Source organism: Phalacrocorax aristotelis, chromosome 3 (assembly GCF_949628215.1).
Source record: "Phalacrocorax aristotelis chromosome 3, bGulAri2.1, whole genome shotgun sequence".
NCBI classification, from domain to species: domain Eukaryota; kingdom Metazoa; phylum Chordata; class Aves; order Suliformes; family Phalacrocoracidae; genus Phalacrocorax; species Phalacrocorax aristotelis.
In genome coordinates this window covers 7,277,433-7,293,136 of record NC_134278.1, presented here as the reverse complement: position 1 = coordinate 7,293,136, position 15,704 = coordinate 7,277,433, and positions in this window count along the sequence as shown.

The window sequence follows — 15,704 nt, the reverse complement described above, 5'->3', positions numbered from 1 at the left end:
GGTGGGGTGAGGGGCAGAAAAGGCCTTGGCTTTGTGCAAGCCCTGCTCAGCAGGAATGAAAACACCTCTGTATTATCAGCACTGTTTCCAGCACAAATCCAAAACACAGCCCCATACTAGCTACTCTGAAGAAAATTAACTCTATCCCAGCCAAAACCAGCACAGAGCCATAGGAATTGCAGAAACTGAGCTATAGTTGGCTGCTGCTGAGATCCCTCTGTGAAAGTTACTGTGGCAGAAATGTTTTAATGTACTGGACAAGAGAGCAAAAGGAATTAAATACTATATTCAAAGTCACGGACCACATGTAAGTGTTGCAGTTACTTGTAGAAGTAGATTAATTTACCAAGGTGTAAATGGTAGAGTGAAACAGATGTCGTCCATGGACCCAGTGCCACCTCATAGAAAGAATTAGTAGAGCTCATTTAAAAGAATTAACACAGCTGAAGTGATAACGTTACCAATTGTGTTAATAAAATAGCTTTCTGCCCCCTCATGATATGTTAAAAAACAATAAAATTATGAATTATTTTATCTGCGTCAGTGAAAGCCAAAAGCTAAAAGGGTACGTTAGTGCCAGAAAGTATTATCTTTGTAAGATGAAAAAAGGAGTGACCTTTTTCTTTAATTTGTCCAACGACTTCTATTTCTCAGAGGCTCCACAGCAAAGTTATTGAGCTCTCAGTGTCTGCTGGATCCCAATTCATACTGTACGGTGTCGATTTTATTCTAAAATTCCCCTGTGTATCTTGCCGAGCCCGTCGCACAAGCATGGGCTGTGTAAGGCATAGCAAAGGTTTCCAGTGGTTGCCGCCTTGTCCTCCTACACCAATCCTGGCCGCTATGCTGGTACCACCGGCCACCACGGCTGGTGACAAACACCGTTTCACACTTTAAATACCTGCTTCTCGGTACTCATTTTTTCTCCAGTTTGATGATGACTGTCAAAACTCATTTCTATGACACACATCCTTAGCCAAGTATTTCTCAACAGTCCAACTAGCTGCTGTATTCAGGAATGTAGATAACAGTGACCAACTTATCTCAAAACAACCACGGAGCACCATCCTTTTCTTTCTATTTTTTCTAACCTCCTAGGGTAGTAGAAGAGGTTTCCTTAAGAAAGAAGGTCTTGATTTAATCTCAGTTTAGGACGAAAGTCTGAAGACTCAAGCTATTGCCTGGGAATCTGTCTTTTGTCCTCAGCAGACTGTTTAACCACCAGGCTGCTGGTTATTCTAGGGTAGATTCTCTTACACCCGTTGGAGGAAACATCATTTTGAACTCACTAAGTTAAAAGTTTAAACTAACATTTCCTACATTTCAGGTGTGCACTGTGCTTCATCACATCAGACTGCTGCTTTTGTGCTAATCGTGACGGAAATGAGTAAAATTGCAACGTCTCACACTTCTCCTAAAAAAGAGAATCAGAGCTTTTAGAACATCAACTTTTTGGATGTTGATACTAGGAAAACACTTTCTGCCTACCTGCCACAGAAGATCTGCCCAACCAACACAATGCAACATCAAATAGCAGCACTGGAAGGGAATGGGTAAGAGAAACGTTACACTCAGATTTATGTGGCCTCCATCTCAGGCTAAACACCCTGCTGAGAGGTGAAACCTAAAGTTTTGATCAAAGCCCTGGTTAGGCACTTCTATTTCCTTTCAATCTTAAAAGTACGCAGTAACGCTAATTACTGAGTTTGGAAAAAATACAATAATTATAAAAAATGGGACAATAATAAATTCACTGGTGGTTATGTGAGTGACTGCAGCTACTTTTACACTAGTAAGCAGTGCAGACCTACAGCAGTGGATCTGTAGAGCAAAACAGTTGCTGTTGAGGACCCTCAGTTTTCCGAGGTACACTTTTTGAGCACTAGTGCTCAAGAAAAAAAAAAAACAGAAAAAACATAAATATAAACAACAATAAGGAAAATAACAAACAAGTGAATAAGACAGGCGTTTTTTAAATTGAGTCCTTGATTCTGATTAATAAGCGTAGATTAAAACCCAAGCTCTCAAGAGATATTTTCCAACATGAGTGCTCCATCTAGTGTGGTAGGCACACTCGGACAAGCAGTGGAAAATAAACCCATTATCAATAACTGGTTTCTTCTTGCGCAGTTGCAAGACCAAAGGATCCTACTTTGCAGCACGTCTCCAAGGACTAAAGTGTGGGAACAGAGCGCTACACCACGGCTTACCATCTACCTCATCTACAGATCTTTCCAGCACATCCATTGCTAAAAGCCCCCCAATGCCTGTTAAAACAGATTTAAAACCATAACAAAAGAAGCCAATCTGCTGTTTCCTATTAGAAATGGACTATGCTCATTCCTGTGCTGCAGACATTCATATTTAATTGATACAAACCATTCCACTTTTAAATAATATATTCTTTAAAATGGAACCGTTCCACTATAGCCAACCTCAGAAGATCTAAAATCCTGACTCAGACACTATAAAACAGCAATATTAAGCCTCAAAACTTCTGAGATGAAAAGAAAAAAGGTAAAATACTATTTGAGGATTTTTGGTTGGTTTAATCAATGCCGTTTTGCCAGCCCTACATCAGCTTTGCTCCCCACTCTCTCCTTATCTCCCACTGGGGTGTTTCACCATGTCCTTTGTGGCTGGGCCAGGCTCTCCTTACCCTGAGGAAGGCAAGGACATGCCATCCCCACCTCTTTCAGGAAAGAGGCAGACTGCAGAATAGCAGCAACCTTCCTGATCCCTTCCTCCTAGGGATCACTAGGGTGGGCACTGAAGGAGAGGGGAGAAAAATCTTGGATGCTCCTGCAGAGCACTGACCACCTGATGATTTTCCTAAGGTTTGGACAAATCCAGGGAATTTTCACCTGGGGCTGCCAAAAGCAGGACATTTTGCAGGTGAGTGACAGCAACCAGAATGGATCTGATGGTTACCTGTCATTTATCGGGCACTGACATTTGGTTTCAGGGTTTTGCAAACCCCTTGGTGGCTGGCACGCTGCAGACACAGCATGAGGCTTTCCATGCCCCACACAGACCCAGCCTGTGAGCTTAAGGTCACATCTGCCTCTACAACATCATCTGGAGAAGACAGGAGCTTCACAGTAACTGCTACCTCGGCAGTTGGAAACCACTGACGCAGTCTGTGCAGGCTGCATTTTTTGTCCATTTCTATTTCATCGCACACCATGACTTTGCCACTGTCCATCTTCTCCATCCTAGTCCACCCGTTTTCCCATCTTCTGAAGGACATTCTTACAGTCCCCTACCCTCCTGAGGGAGCAGAAAGGTCTGGAGGATGAAGAATAGAGCAGCTCCCTGAGTCCTGCAGAGCCTCATCCCCTCTTCTACTTGATGGGCAATTTTCAGCAAATTGCTAAACCTTTTCCCCCAGAATGAAAACAGAGTGAATTTGTATCTACGGCAGAGGTAGGCCAACGGACTAATGTGTGCTGTGTAATGGCTCTCAAGTCAGTGGTACAAGCAAGAATAATGTGTTCTGCTGTTTTGGAAAATTATTATAAACCACAAGCTGTCCTAGGAGATGTAAAGGCACGTAATGCTTTTGTGAAGTAATAAGGAACTTCTTAGCTCCAGTAACAACAGACTATGATTTTGCAGGTGATGTCACATCAAAGTCCTGAAGCTGTTGTTTATCCCAGGACAGCATCTTTGGAAGACAACTGATTTATTTACAACACAGAGATCAAAACTGAAATTTCAGATTCATCTCAGCAGCCTGTTATGTTTTCAATTTTTGAGGTGAAACATCACAAGCCTTATGTTTTCAAAGTGCTGTATTTATACAGTTAGTCCTCAATATCCAAAGGGCACATAACAACATCCACAAGCCTGAAGTCATCTGAATTTTACAATTTATTTGGGGGTTTGTTTTCCTATAGCTCAACAAAACAACAAATAGTGCTCTCTGTGGTGTAATGCCTGCCAATATCCCTGACAGCAGCCAGATACATGTTTGCATCCAGGAGCAGAATGTAAAGGTGCTGGGGCATGCACATCATGGAAGACGGGTAGAGAAGTAGCCTTCACTACAGTCACCTCTGAGCAGGAAGATAAATCTGTTAACTGTTCACTCTGGCTGCTCATAACACCCCCCAACGTAGTTTCCAAGAGGCCAGAACCACAATGCTCAGTGATAATTTTGGAAGACTGGGTGGTATTTCCAAGAGAGCCAACTGAGTGGTGGCTGGGGCTTTACACCCTGCAGAAGGCAGACACTGAGAAATGAAATTGTGGTATTCTATTGTTACAGCCCTTATAGCCAAAAAACAGACTGGAGAGGACATCAAGAAAATACATATTCCTTATCTGATTTCATAGCAGGATAAATTCTGGTTATGTTGTTACAGAAGGTTGTCCAGCCTGTTCTTAACAACGGGAATTTCACAGCCCCCTGAGGTGAATTTTTCCTAGGGCTAATTAAAATTATCAAAGAGACAAACTTGGGACTACTCACTTCTTAAACAACTCACATCATTAAATCAGAAAGATTCATTTTCCCCAAAAATCCTTAATATTTGATACAGGCAGATCCTTGTCAGAAGGAATAATATTAGGGATCACTTTCACTATGTTAAGGGTGTAATTAGTTTATATTCAATAATCTGCTGAATTCAGCCTTGATAAAAGACTTGCTAATGCAATATGGAGTTTGAGCAGGGTTGTGCACAAGGAAGGCCAACTGAAGTGCCCTGAAGAGGTAACACACGTATGAAGAGGTGCATTTGTACAGTGACAAGTGTCATTGCTTTGGCAAGAAATGGGTACCAACAGTGATTTTTAGGGACTCCAAAAAAATTGAAAGTCACCATGATATTATATCACAAAATATAAATTAACTGCAAGAGATGTAGGTGCAGGAAGGAGAGAGGAGAACGTCAAGGAATTTGGAAGAACCTAAATTCAAACTCAAACATTATTTTATCTGGAGAACAGAGGATTAAGAATCACTGAGATAAACTTGATTTGGGAACAAAAATTAAAATGAGGAGCCACGTAAATTATAGATAAACAGCAATACAGATTCCCTTCTACCTAGTTTCTCATTCATAACATCAACCTAACTGCAAAGCATCGTACACACCAACACCGCAACAGCACGCTACACAGCACCTGGCGCCTGAGCCAGTGCCCACAGCAGAGGGCATTTCCAGCGTCCTCCCCGAAGGGCGTAGGAAGCCCTGAAACACATTCACAGCCTGCCCAGGAAGAACAATGCATTGTACCAGGGGCAGGCTTGGTTTTAAAAAATCATCTCCAGATTTGAGCCCTCATTGCAAAGTTCCTTAACTTCAAGAGACGGCATATCAGGAGGGAAAGGTCTCTGTTCCCACTGTATCCGCAGGGAGCCCTCCGGCACACCAGAATTTCCTCGCACCCATGGTTGAGTTCACCCCGCTTACGAATTTCGGGACGCACACCCTGCTCTTGTCTGGGGCAGACAGGACTATATTTTCTTGCAGTAGTTTTCCTGGGAGTCTGGGTGGCGAGCACGTCTTCAGCTGCATGAACCTGCGGCAGCAGAGTAGCGCTGACTTACACTTGCCAGATATCTGGCTCTACCCCCCTCCTAGTCTCGCAGAGGAAATTAGGGTGTCTCTATAGACAAAACAAAGCAAAAGGAAACAGAGCAGACATTTCATAGGATCTGAAGAGGCTGCAATGATTTTATTGAATACAAAGATTGCTGTGGTACCCACAGCACAGCAGTAATGAAGCTTTCCTGAGGTTGACTTGTGAAAAAAGCATGTGCCACTCAAATACAGCAGCTACATAATCAGCAGAGACTATCTGCAAGAAAAGGAAAAGTAGCCACAGTCAAGGCATGGTACAGAGAGGACAAAAACGGGAATAAGTAACGCAGCAAGTACAATTTTAACCAAGAAAACAGCACCCTTACAGTAGCACCCCAGGAGAACAAGCAACAAGCAAAAGCTATGAAAACAAGACCAGCTAAACAAGGATAGACAATGCCAACCTACAAGATACAGCACCTGCAATTTTTGTTTTGGCTCCTGGAACACTTTTAGGCGGAGGTTTCCTGCTGCAGAGGGAATCCTATTCCTCTACTTCAACATCGCTCTGTTTGTCCATTAAACATGTGTCCTGGAGACACACAAAAGCCTGACCCTGTCCCAGGGAGAAGCGAGCGGCTTCCCAGAGGACCAGCTTCTGAAATATAATCTCTTCCTTTCTTGTGCAATACAAGAAAGCCTCAGTAAATACATGCATAATTATTTTCTATCTCATAAATCTGGTAAGAGTAGCTTAGTGATTTATGTACAGTCATATAGCAAGTCAGAGGCTGGGAAAGTAACTTGGAAATGCTGACTCCCTTTTCCTCACTCTCTCTGCTGGATCTCTTTCCTCCTATTACAGGCTGAGACTGATACTAAAATTGTCCTTGTGCTGCGTGTTTACTACCGAAGCAGTAGTTCAGCACTGCCACCGTCGGTGCAGCCAGGCACACAGAGAGGGGGCCTGCGTCCAACTCAGCAAACAAACACTCTCCAACTGCATGCAAACACTAGGGTTTGTTGATGCAGGACTCTCAGATGATTCGAATTTGCAATTAAATGCAGTTTAGAGTTCTGCTAAATACAAAGACCTGGCTTTCTTCAGTGTGAAGTGCCATCACAACACCGTGCTGACTTACGGTGTTCCAGCTCCAGGCAATTGCCTTCTTTCTATGACCAAGCAAAGCTGTGAGGAAGTAACATGAACACAGTTTCTGCAAATACTTTCTCTCTGTTGTTAGGGAGTGTTTTGGGACATTTGTTTTAATTTCTTACTTTGAAATCAACCAATAATCATTATCAAATCAATACTAATTAATGTTTAAGCTCCTGATATTGTCCAAAGACACAAATCATCAGTTCTTTTCTGAATTCACTTTGTAATAAAGGTAATGCCAGATCTGTATAGGTCTCCAAAAAGACTAAAGGAAACACCAGTTCAAAAGGGCCAATACTTATCAAAATATCATTATACTGTCCGGGCATGTTACATCATTAAATTATCCCTTGTTATATCACGTATGCCTAGAGACCCGAATGCCATCGGAAGGGGTGGAGGAGAGAAAGAAGTAAAGGACACTGTGCAAACATTAAATAGCATAACTTTCAGAATTTTTTTCTGACTTTATCAGATACCTTTCAGAAGACTACACCCAAAAAGATTTATTCCTATGATGAAACATTTTATTCCACAGGAAGAAGAAAAGTAGAATGGCAATCAGGAAGATTCTATGTGAAACTAAGTATCAGTGAAGCTAAAATGAAGATGGATCTAAACAGAGAATACAGTGAGAATACAGAGCACAAGCACCTAGAGGTGCATGTACGCATGTATTTTTACACCTGCATTTTTTCATGTGCAATCCCACACTTCCAGCATCTTACTTACAGGAACAAGAAGAGAAATAGGACATACCTTATTCATGAACTCTGTATGATCATCCCTCCTAGAGCTCCACAGCTGCTTTTATTTCAATGTCTGGACGGGAGGGATCTGTAAAAGTCTAAATCCACAGTGCTCTTGGTGTTTTGAGTTTTAGAATTCCAGAGGGAGAAGAGAAAATCATGCCATTCCTCAGTAAAACACAACCTCTCTTCTTTCTCCCCTTCCCAACTCAGGCTCCCAGCCTCTGGGTTCTGAGCTGTCCTCCCTCTCTCACCCTTCCCAGCAGTGCTGCTACCGATCATCCACTTTACTCCATGAAAATCACTGTCCAGAGCATCCTGCCCCTACGTCCATGCTGATCAGCTTTCCAAAGAAGCAGTGACACCTCAGAGAGAGACCCGGGAGCGTACGGCTGGCAGAGGAAGGGGCGTAAGCCAGACCCAGCCAAATTCTGTCAAACCACATGTCACATGCTGCTGGATCCCTCCTGCCAGCACAGCTGTAATCCTGTTTATCACCCGTGCCACAAAAGGGAGAATGCTTTTAGACTTGAAGGTTTGTGTGGTTTTTTCTCATCAGGTGATTCTTACTTTCTAGTAAGAGAGGAAAAAATCTGCAGTATTAAAAGGGGCTTTCACAGAGTTAATAAAAGCATCTTTCAGTAATTTCACTCACCAGCACCACCAGTCACTTGTAAAACTGGGCTGGACAGTAAGAAGGCGTGTGTGTAAATCATCATCACCACCCTCAACTCAGCAAATTTTTACATTAACTGAAGACCTGACTTTTACTCCCCATTGCAGCAAAATAAAAATTAAAACCTGGAAAAGAAGTTCACAAAGATGAAATACAGGAATCAATCCCAGATTTCTCCTCACCAAGGCAGATTTCTGAGTCTTGGACAGCTCTGCCCCACAGAATCAGTTTGCTTTCATCAAACTGATCGATGACCATGCCTGGTCAAGAAGCACTTCTCTGGGTAACACAGTAAAATTAATTTGACCCTGGATGTGGGAAGAATATTGCAGGGAACATTTTTAGTTGCTTTGTAATCAGAGACTAGCGCTGTCACCTTTCTGCCAGGGGCTAGGAATTAAGAGGATATAAGAAATTAAAATAATTTCACCAAAAGATTCTAATAAATAACAAATTCACGTGACATTTTAATACTAAAGACCAATACAGACTATTACACTTTTTTTTGTTTCATTTTAAAAAAGATCATCACTAATTTCATCGATGTCTTTCTATGCTTGCTGAGATGTTAAAAGATTGTATTCTACACGTAAAAGAGAAAAAAAAGGATTGTACCCTGCAATGGTAAAAGAAGATAAAAGGAAGCAAACGATTTCCAGAAATATGGAGATTCTTCCAAGGTAGGGCAGAGTCTTACAGTAAGGCTGGGTATCACTCTCTGATGGTTACATAAATAAGAAAAGCAGCATGTTTTCCCCTTTCCTAATGAAGAGATTGGGAGTAGCCCAGTTTTCCATTACAGACTGGCCCCAGTTAGTTCAGCTAGCCTGCAGCCTGCCGTTGCACACACACAGCCTTCAGCCTGTAAGCACAGCATATAGGGGAGGAATCTTGAAACGCCAGAGAGTAATTTTCTAAAAGAATGTGCTGGGTTTGGCTGGGATAGAATTGATTTTCTCCATTGAAGCTGGTATGGGGCTCTGTTTTGGATTTGTGCTGGAAACAGTGTTGATAACACAGGGGTGTTTTCATTACCATTGAGCAGTGCTTTCACAGAGGCAAGGCCTTTTCTGCTCCTCACCCCACCTCACCAGCAAGTGGGCTGGGGGGTGCACAAGAATTTGGGAGGGGAGATGGCTGGGACAGCTGACCCCAACTGGTCAAAGGGATATTCCATACCATATGACTTATATTCAGCAATAAACTGGGAGGAAGGTTGGCCGGAGAACCACTGCTTGGGGCCTGGCTGGACATCAGTCAGTTGGTGGTAAGCAATCATTTTCATTTGCATCAGTTGTCTTTCTTGGGTTTTATTTCTCTCTCTCTTCATTATTTTCCTTTTTATTACTATTACTATTATTATTATTATCATCATCATCATCGTCATCATCATCATCATCATCACCTTTCAATTATTAAACTGTTCTTATCTCAACCCATGAGATAAAATTTTCTCACTTTTACCCTTCCAGTTCTCTTCCACCCATCCCACTGAGGAGGGGAGTGAATGAGCACCTATGTGATATTTAGCTGCCGGCTGGGGATAAACCATGACACTGGCCCAAAATCCATGCTACACCATCAAAAACCTTGCATGTCAAGTGACTTCAGGACAATTCACTACAGAATTAACACGAACAGAGTGCTTTACGCTCAATTCACTTGCAGCTGATTTGCGAAAATATTCATCCTTAATGCCATGCTTTATTTATAGGATGAAGAACCAGGACAGAGAAAGGTGAAAATCACATGGTTTTCCAAATAGAAGATTCAGTCTAGGCAAGATTTTCAGTCTTCCAAACTGTCAGTGTGTGCCAAAACAGTTGTAGTCATCAGGAAAGCTATTGGGATGTGAAGTTCCAACCCCTCCAAAACCATTCATGTGCTGCTACCCTGCAAGCCTCGAGACCAAGGTAACTGGCTGTGTTGTAGGTGGTAAGTGCTGAAGAAAGATGCTACATGGTGTCCCTCCTCTCCTCGTCTCCACTTTTTTCACATCAACAAGGAGCAGAGTGGGGAACAGGAGCACATAGGGTTAGAGAGAGCAGTATAACACGGGATGGTCACGACCTGTAAAGGGCAAAGAAGAATGGATGAAAAGGAGGAAAAGAGAAAGGTTGCTGTAATTTACAGCATCACCTAAACCCTTTGGCACTAGGAGACAACAGAGGCATAGTTCTCTTCCAAAGCAGTAGCCAAAGAACTGGACTTTCAGGGCTCCGACTGATACTTCTGGCCTATAACATAATTTTTTAAGGATGATTTTGGTATTTTCTATGGAGTCAAACACCAGTACATGTAAAGTGTAAATCAAAGTCCTTTTGGGGCAAGTCACTTATCTCCAGGAATGAGTTTGCTTTCCCTAGTTGCAGAAATCATGGCAAAAACTCATGAAAGACAGAAATGGAAGAAAATTGAGTTTATTCCTCAGTTTATTGCAGGTGGTGTTGGTGATATGACGTGTCATTGTTAGTGGGAGACCACTGGCATGAAGTCCTCCTCTTAGACCTCATCTTAACTGGTCTTGACTGGCTTTGCTTGCTCTAGCAGCAAAATAGTCAGGTGACTAAAGTCTTAACAGCAAAATAAAATGGTCAGATTTTTTTTAACCACCGTCCTTTTAGAGTAGCTTTAAAACTCAGACTCGTTCATATTTAGTAAGGTTTAATTATATCATATATGGCAAAAGTCCAGCAAAGAACCATGTGTGAGTGAAAATCCTAGCATAATATAGCATCATAATCACTGGGAAAGAAGCTCACTAACTAACAACAGTATAAAAATATCCCCAGGCAAATGGCAAAACAGAAGAGTATCAGAAGAAGCAACTATTGCCATCAACAGGGACACTGGCAATGTGGGGCACTGACATCTTGCCATGATAGCCCTTGGCCAGCGCCCACAGGAAATCACAGGCAGCCACAAGGGTGGGAAAGTAGCTTGGGGAAGAGGGACAGCAAGAGGACAGTGGAGCCAGGATACTGCTATTAATTACATTAGTAAGTTCACACCTTTAATTTTAATCAAACAATTTAAATTATTGATGCATGGGTGTCATTTTAGCTAGAGCAGTAGCAGCGTTTGCCTTAATTTGGCCAGCAGTCAATTCTTGTATGTGTGTACAAGGCCTATAACAAGATTTTGACTGCACCAGGCCAAGTTTAGGATGTGCTACCAGTGCAAATACTGTGAACTGTTTGACGAACTAGTTGAGGTATGTGAAGCTTAGTGAAGATGTGAGACTTAAGATTCAAGCTGTTGAACATATTTTCAGGCACCTTGGGGAAAAAAAGCCATAGCTTGGAAAATGACGAATCAGGTTATTCCAGTGGCTGAAGAGAACCAAGAGCTGCTGGTCTTCCCAAGTTTGGAAGAATTCAGGTGGTATGTACCTTTCATGTCAAGACCATCATAAACAGAGACATGAAAGCTGATAGTGAGCTTGCTTGCAAGAACACAAAAATAAATATTTGGGGGGGGGGGGGCGGTGTTAGGGAAAAAATGTACCGAAGAGAAAAAAAAGTAGGGGGGAGAAAAAGTCTTTCAGCCTACCAGTTCATTCACAGATTTTTTTTATATTTCTAAAGCTGCCTTTCAACAAATTATTGATTTACTACAAAAGCTAAAAAAAAAAAAAGAACATTATCAGAATTGGCTGTACTTCAGTTACAGGTACACCACAGCACTGTAACACATATTTTCAACAAGCAACATGAAGCACAAGGAAGCCCCACGTTACCTGCATTATTTCCACCACTATGCAGGTGCAGCAGGTAGAACATCGATCCAAAGCAAATGTGGTCATGGGCCAACTGCAGGTTGTCTTAAATGTTCAGCAAGTTCATTCACATGGTTATATAAAAAAATGTGGCTTGATGCTTAATGTCACACTGTTCAACTGAGATAAAACTTAAGTAACTCTCTGCTCTGCTTATGCAGTTTCAGCTTGGCTACACACAATGGCTTGAAAGAGGGAAAACTGAGTGCAAGTGCCTCATCCATCAGGATGTGACTACCCAAATTACTCCTATGGCTCTTGCACTCTCTCATTAAGAAATAGATGCCAGCACTCATTAGAGGGCAAGGCTGTGTGAAACTCCAAGTCATACATCATGACATGTGACAGGACAAATTAATACAATGCCAGTATAAAGCTTAAGGTGCAGAACAGCTCAGTGGTGGTGGGTCCCATCCCTTCTTGGGGCCTCATCTTCTAGCTGCCAAAACGTGTTAACTGAGTCACTGACTATGCTAAATCTACTAGCATCATTTTGGATGACATTTTAAATATTAATGCTGGGACAGGATTTGCCAAGTGGAGCAATAGCGCACGCGCCCGGGCCTTCCCTGTTACCATGACACTGGGTGAGCTCTAGTGCTCTTGACATTGAGACCTTCTTGACTGACCCACTGAGAAAGCTACTTTGTACAGCAAATGATGGTGATGCAAGTGCATCAGTCCACTGATACCAAAATGAAAGTGCTTGAGAAGTTAGAGATCTATGGGACAGAGGAGCTAAAGCGTTTTAAAACAATGCACAGCAGTTCAGTGGGGGTGGGATTTTTATAGCTTGAGAAGACATGGCAAGAAGCTCCGAAGTGTACACAGCTCTCTCATTGTGCAGTCAGAATTTTAAGACACCTCTAGAAACTCTCTGTCCCTAGAGAACAGAAAACTGCTAATCTCAAAACTTCCCATTAAGTCCTCTCTTGAAAAGGTGAAGTGGGGAAGACCCTCTTCTAAATAAGAGCTGTAAAGGGAGGGAGGGAGGGAGGGAAGGAGGGAGGGAAGGAGGGAGGGAGGGAGGAGGTGACATTCAGAGATACTGCTGATTTTTTGAGGAGGAGAAGATCTGAATGGCTAAATGAACAGAGAAATGGGGAAAGAGTACATTTTAGTTAACAGCAGTCCTAATCAGGAAAACTAAACCCCACACACAAGTAGAAGTGATCAGAAAAAATGCTTGGAAGTTTTTTTGTTTGATGCATCCGTACTGCACCAAAACCTCAGAGCTCCTTTTCATCCACACATTTCAGATTGAAAGAGCAACAATAGCACTGAAATCTCTTTCATTTCAGACGCCTGTGCCACATAATTCTCAGTTGAGCATTCAAGCGGACGATCAGTAGTATGACTCAAGTTACAGTCCAAAACAAGTGAACAAAAACAAGAATTTGATCTTCTGGCCTCTAAGGCAAGTTCACACTTATTTATCCACCCGTCTGCACCTGTCCATTATATTTTGGCTGTAAGTTTGTTGGTGCAGAAGCAGAAAGTCTGTTGGTGCAGAAATTCTTCAAGACTTGACCATTTGTCTCCAAGTTACCACTATTATTTGTCAAGAGACAGTCTATTCTAGCCTTTCTCACTAATAAATGCTCCAACTTCGGAGTTACGAATTAGTCACCTGCAAGTTCTTGAGAAGTTACAAGGCAACTGGAAACCTGAAAACTCCAGTGTGTTTTGTTCATCAAAACACAGCTCTCTGCACACTGTAGGTAGCTGCTTGCAGTGCCATTCCTTTTGGACAGATAGCTTGAGTCAGGTAGGAAGGTAAAATATTTCCCTTTTCTCCCGCCCCCTCAAGAAAAAACCTCATTCTTCCTAGCCTGTAATCCTCCAGAGAAATAAAGTCTTAACTATGTGAAAAGAAAACCTTGTACGGGTATGAGTTTCTCATACCTTGCGCACAGTGGCTATCTCTGCTGCTCCACCAGCAACTGGACCTTCAGGGCCACATGTTCCACCACATCTAGCTACAGAGGATTCCTCAAGGCCCCTCTCTTCTCTTGTTTTCTGCCTATCTTAGTCCTCATCCTGTCACAGATAACCCTTTTCAACCTTTTCTCTTGCTCTAAGACGATCTTGATTTCTAGTCTCCCAGTTCCTTCCTTCCGTGCACCCAGAACAACATTTCTCAGATGTGTTGTCAAAAAATCTCTCAGCCACTTTGAGATGCCATGGGATCCCAGCTACATTAAGCTCATATCAGTTACTGCAGAGAAACAGATAGTTTGAGTCTCATTATCACCAGAGGCCATTTCATCTCGCTTTAAAACGCATAGCTGAGAGTAGTCAAATGAATTGCTCTCTAAAAACGCCAGGTTTTCTAGGACTAGAGAACTAGGCCTAAAATTAGTCCTAATTCTAACTTGCTCTGTACACATCCCTCCAAAAGAACTTGTACCAACCTCCACTGTAAATGTAAGCAATGTCTCCTTTAGCACACGTGCATGTAGGAATATTTTTCTCTTACTAAGGTAAAGGCAATACAAAATCTGTGTGACCTATATAGCCACTAATCCTGTCCTCTGTGTCTGCAGAACCTGCCAAAGACAACCTTAAATGAGGCCACCTGTTGACAGTTCACTCTGGCCATCTGTGTATGTCTCTCTTTAAAAACATCCTGTCTCAGGCAATGCCAACACCCCGGGATCTTCTGGTTTTGGCCTGTCATCCCCAGCCTCCCAAGAGGAGAAACATGAAAGGTACAGAGCAAAGAGACAACCAAATAACGTGCAACAGCCCATCATGTAGAGCTGAGCAGACTTCTAGACTTAATTCTATGAACTACGAAGATAACTATGCATGCAGGCATCTCAACTAACATTAGTTTATGAAATACTGAACATCAACTTCTAAATGCCTTTTATCTTAAGGGTGTGAAAAGTAAACCAAAACCAACATTTTCATGGTGGATTCATTCAAAAGAGGAAATAGGTTAAATAAATAAACATGGAAAAATGTAGTTTTATTAAAAATTTTAAATTAAAAATTCTGAAGTTTAATACTTCATAAATACTTATTTTTTTATTTCTTAATCCCTGAAAATAGACATTAATTCTTAAAATTGAATGAAAATTAATCAGTTGACTTGCTTCTCATTTTCTTCAGGAAATGAGGACTACATAATGACATTGCCCAAGTTTTCCCCAATAGCTTTTGAACTTATTAATTTCCTCCTAGCAGAACTGAGTAGAAATCTCTAATTATATCCCTTTTAATGTTTTGAAAAATCAGGAAGAACATAGATAAAATATGCAGAACCATAACCCTCTGGAAAGAAAGGAGGCAGAACCATGACCTGTGCCATTGATGGAGGCTAATGAGGGCATCAACTTTTGTTTAGTGCCTCATCAGAAAACTGAAACACCAATATTTCTGTGTACAATATTTCTCTTTCGACACCTCTTAAGGTTAACAGGCATGGAAAGAATGTAGCATGATTGTTTTAGAGGAAAAAGGGAAGATATGCATTAACGGATGAAGAATAATAGAAAAATCAAGCTTCATTGATTCCACTGCTCATGATAAAACTGGTTATTTATTTGTATTTATTTGTAACTGTAAAAAGCTCGCCAACTTGACAAGCTGTATCAGCTATTTGGGTTGGTTGGCTGGTAAGTATGGGTAGACCCCATATTTAAAATGAGAAATACATCCACTTAAGACTCTAGATAAAGGGCAACAGAAACAAACAAAAAAAAAAACTTCAAGACAAGATCTATTTTAAAAAAAATTGTTTAGTCTGAAATGGAAACTATTAAAGAGAGACCTCTGAACAGTGTAAAAATGTGTAGAAAAGTGA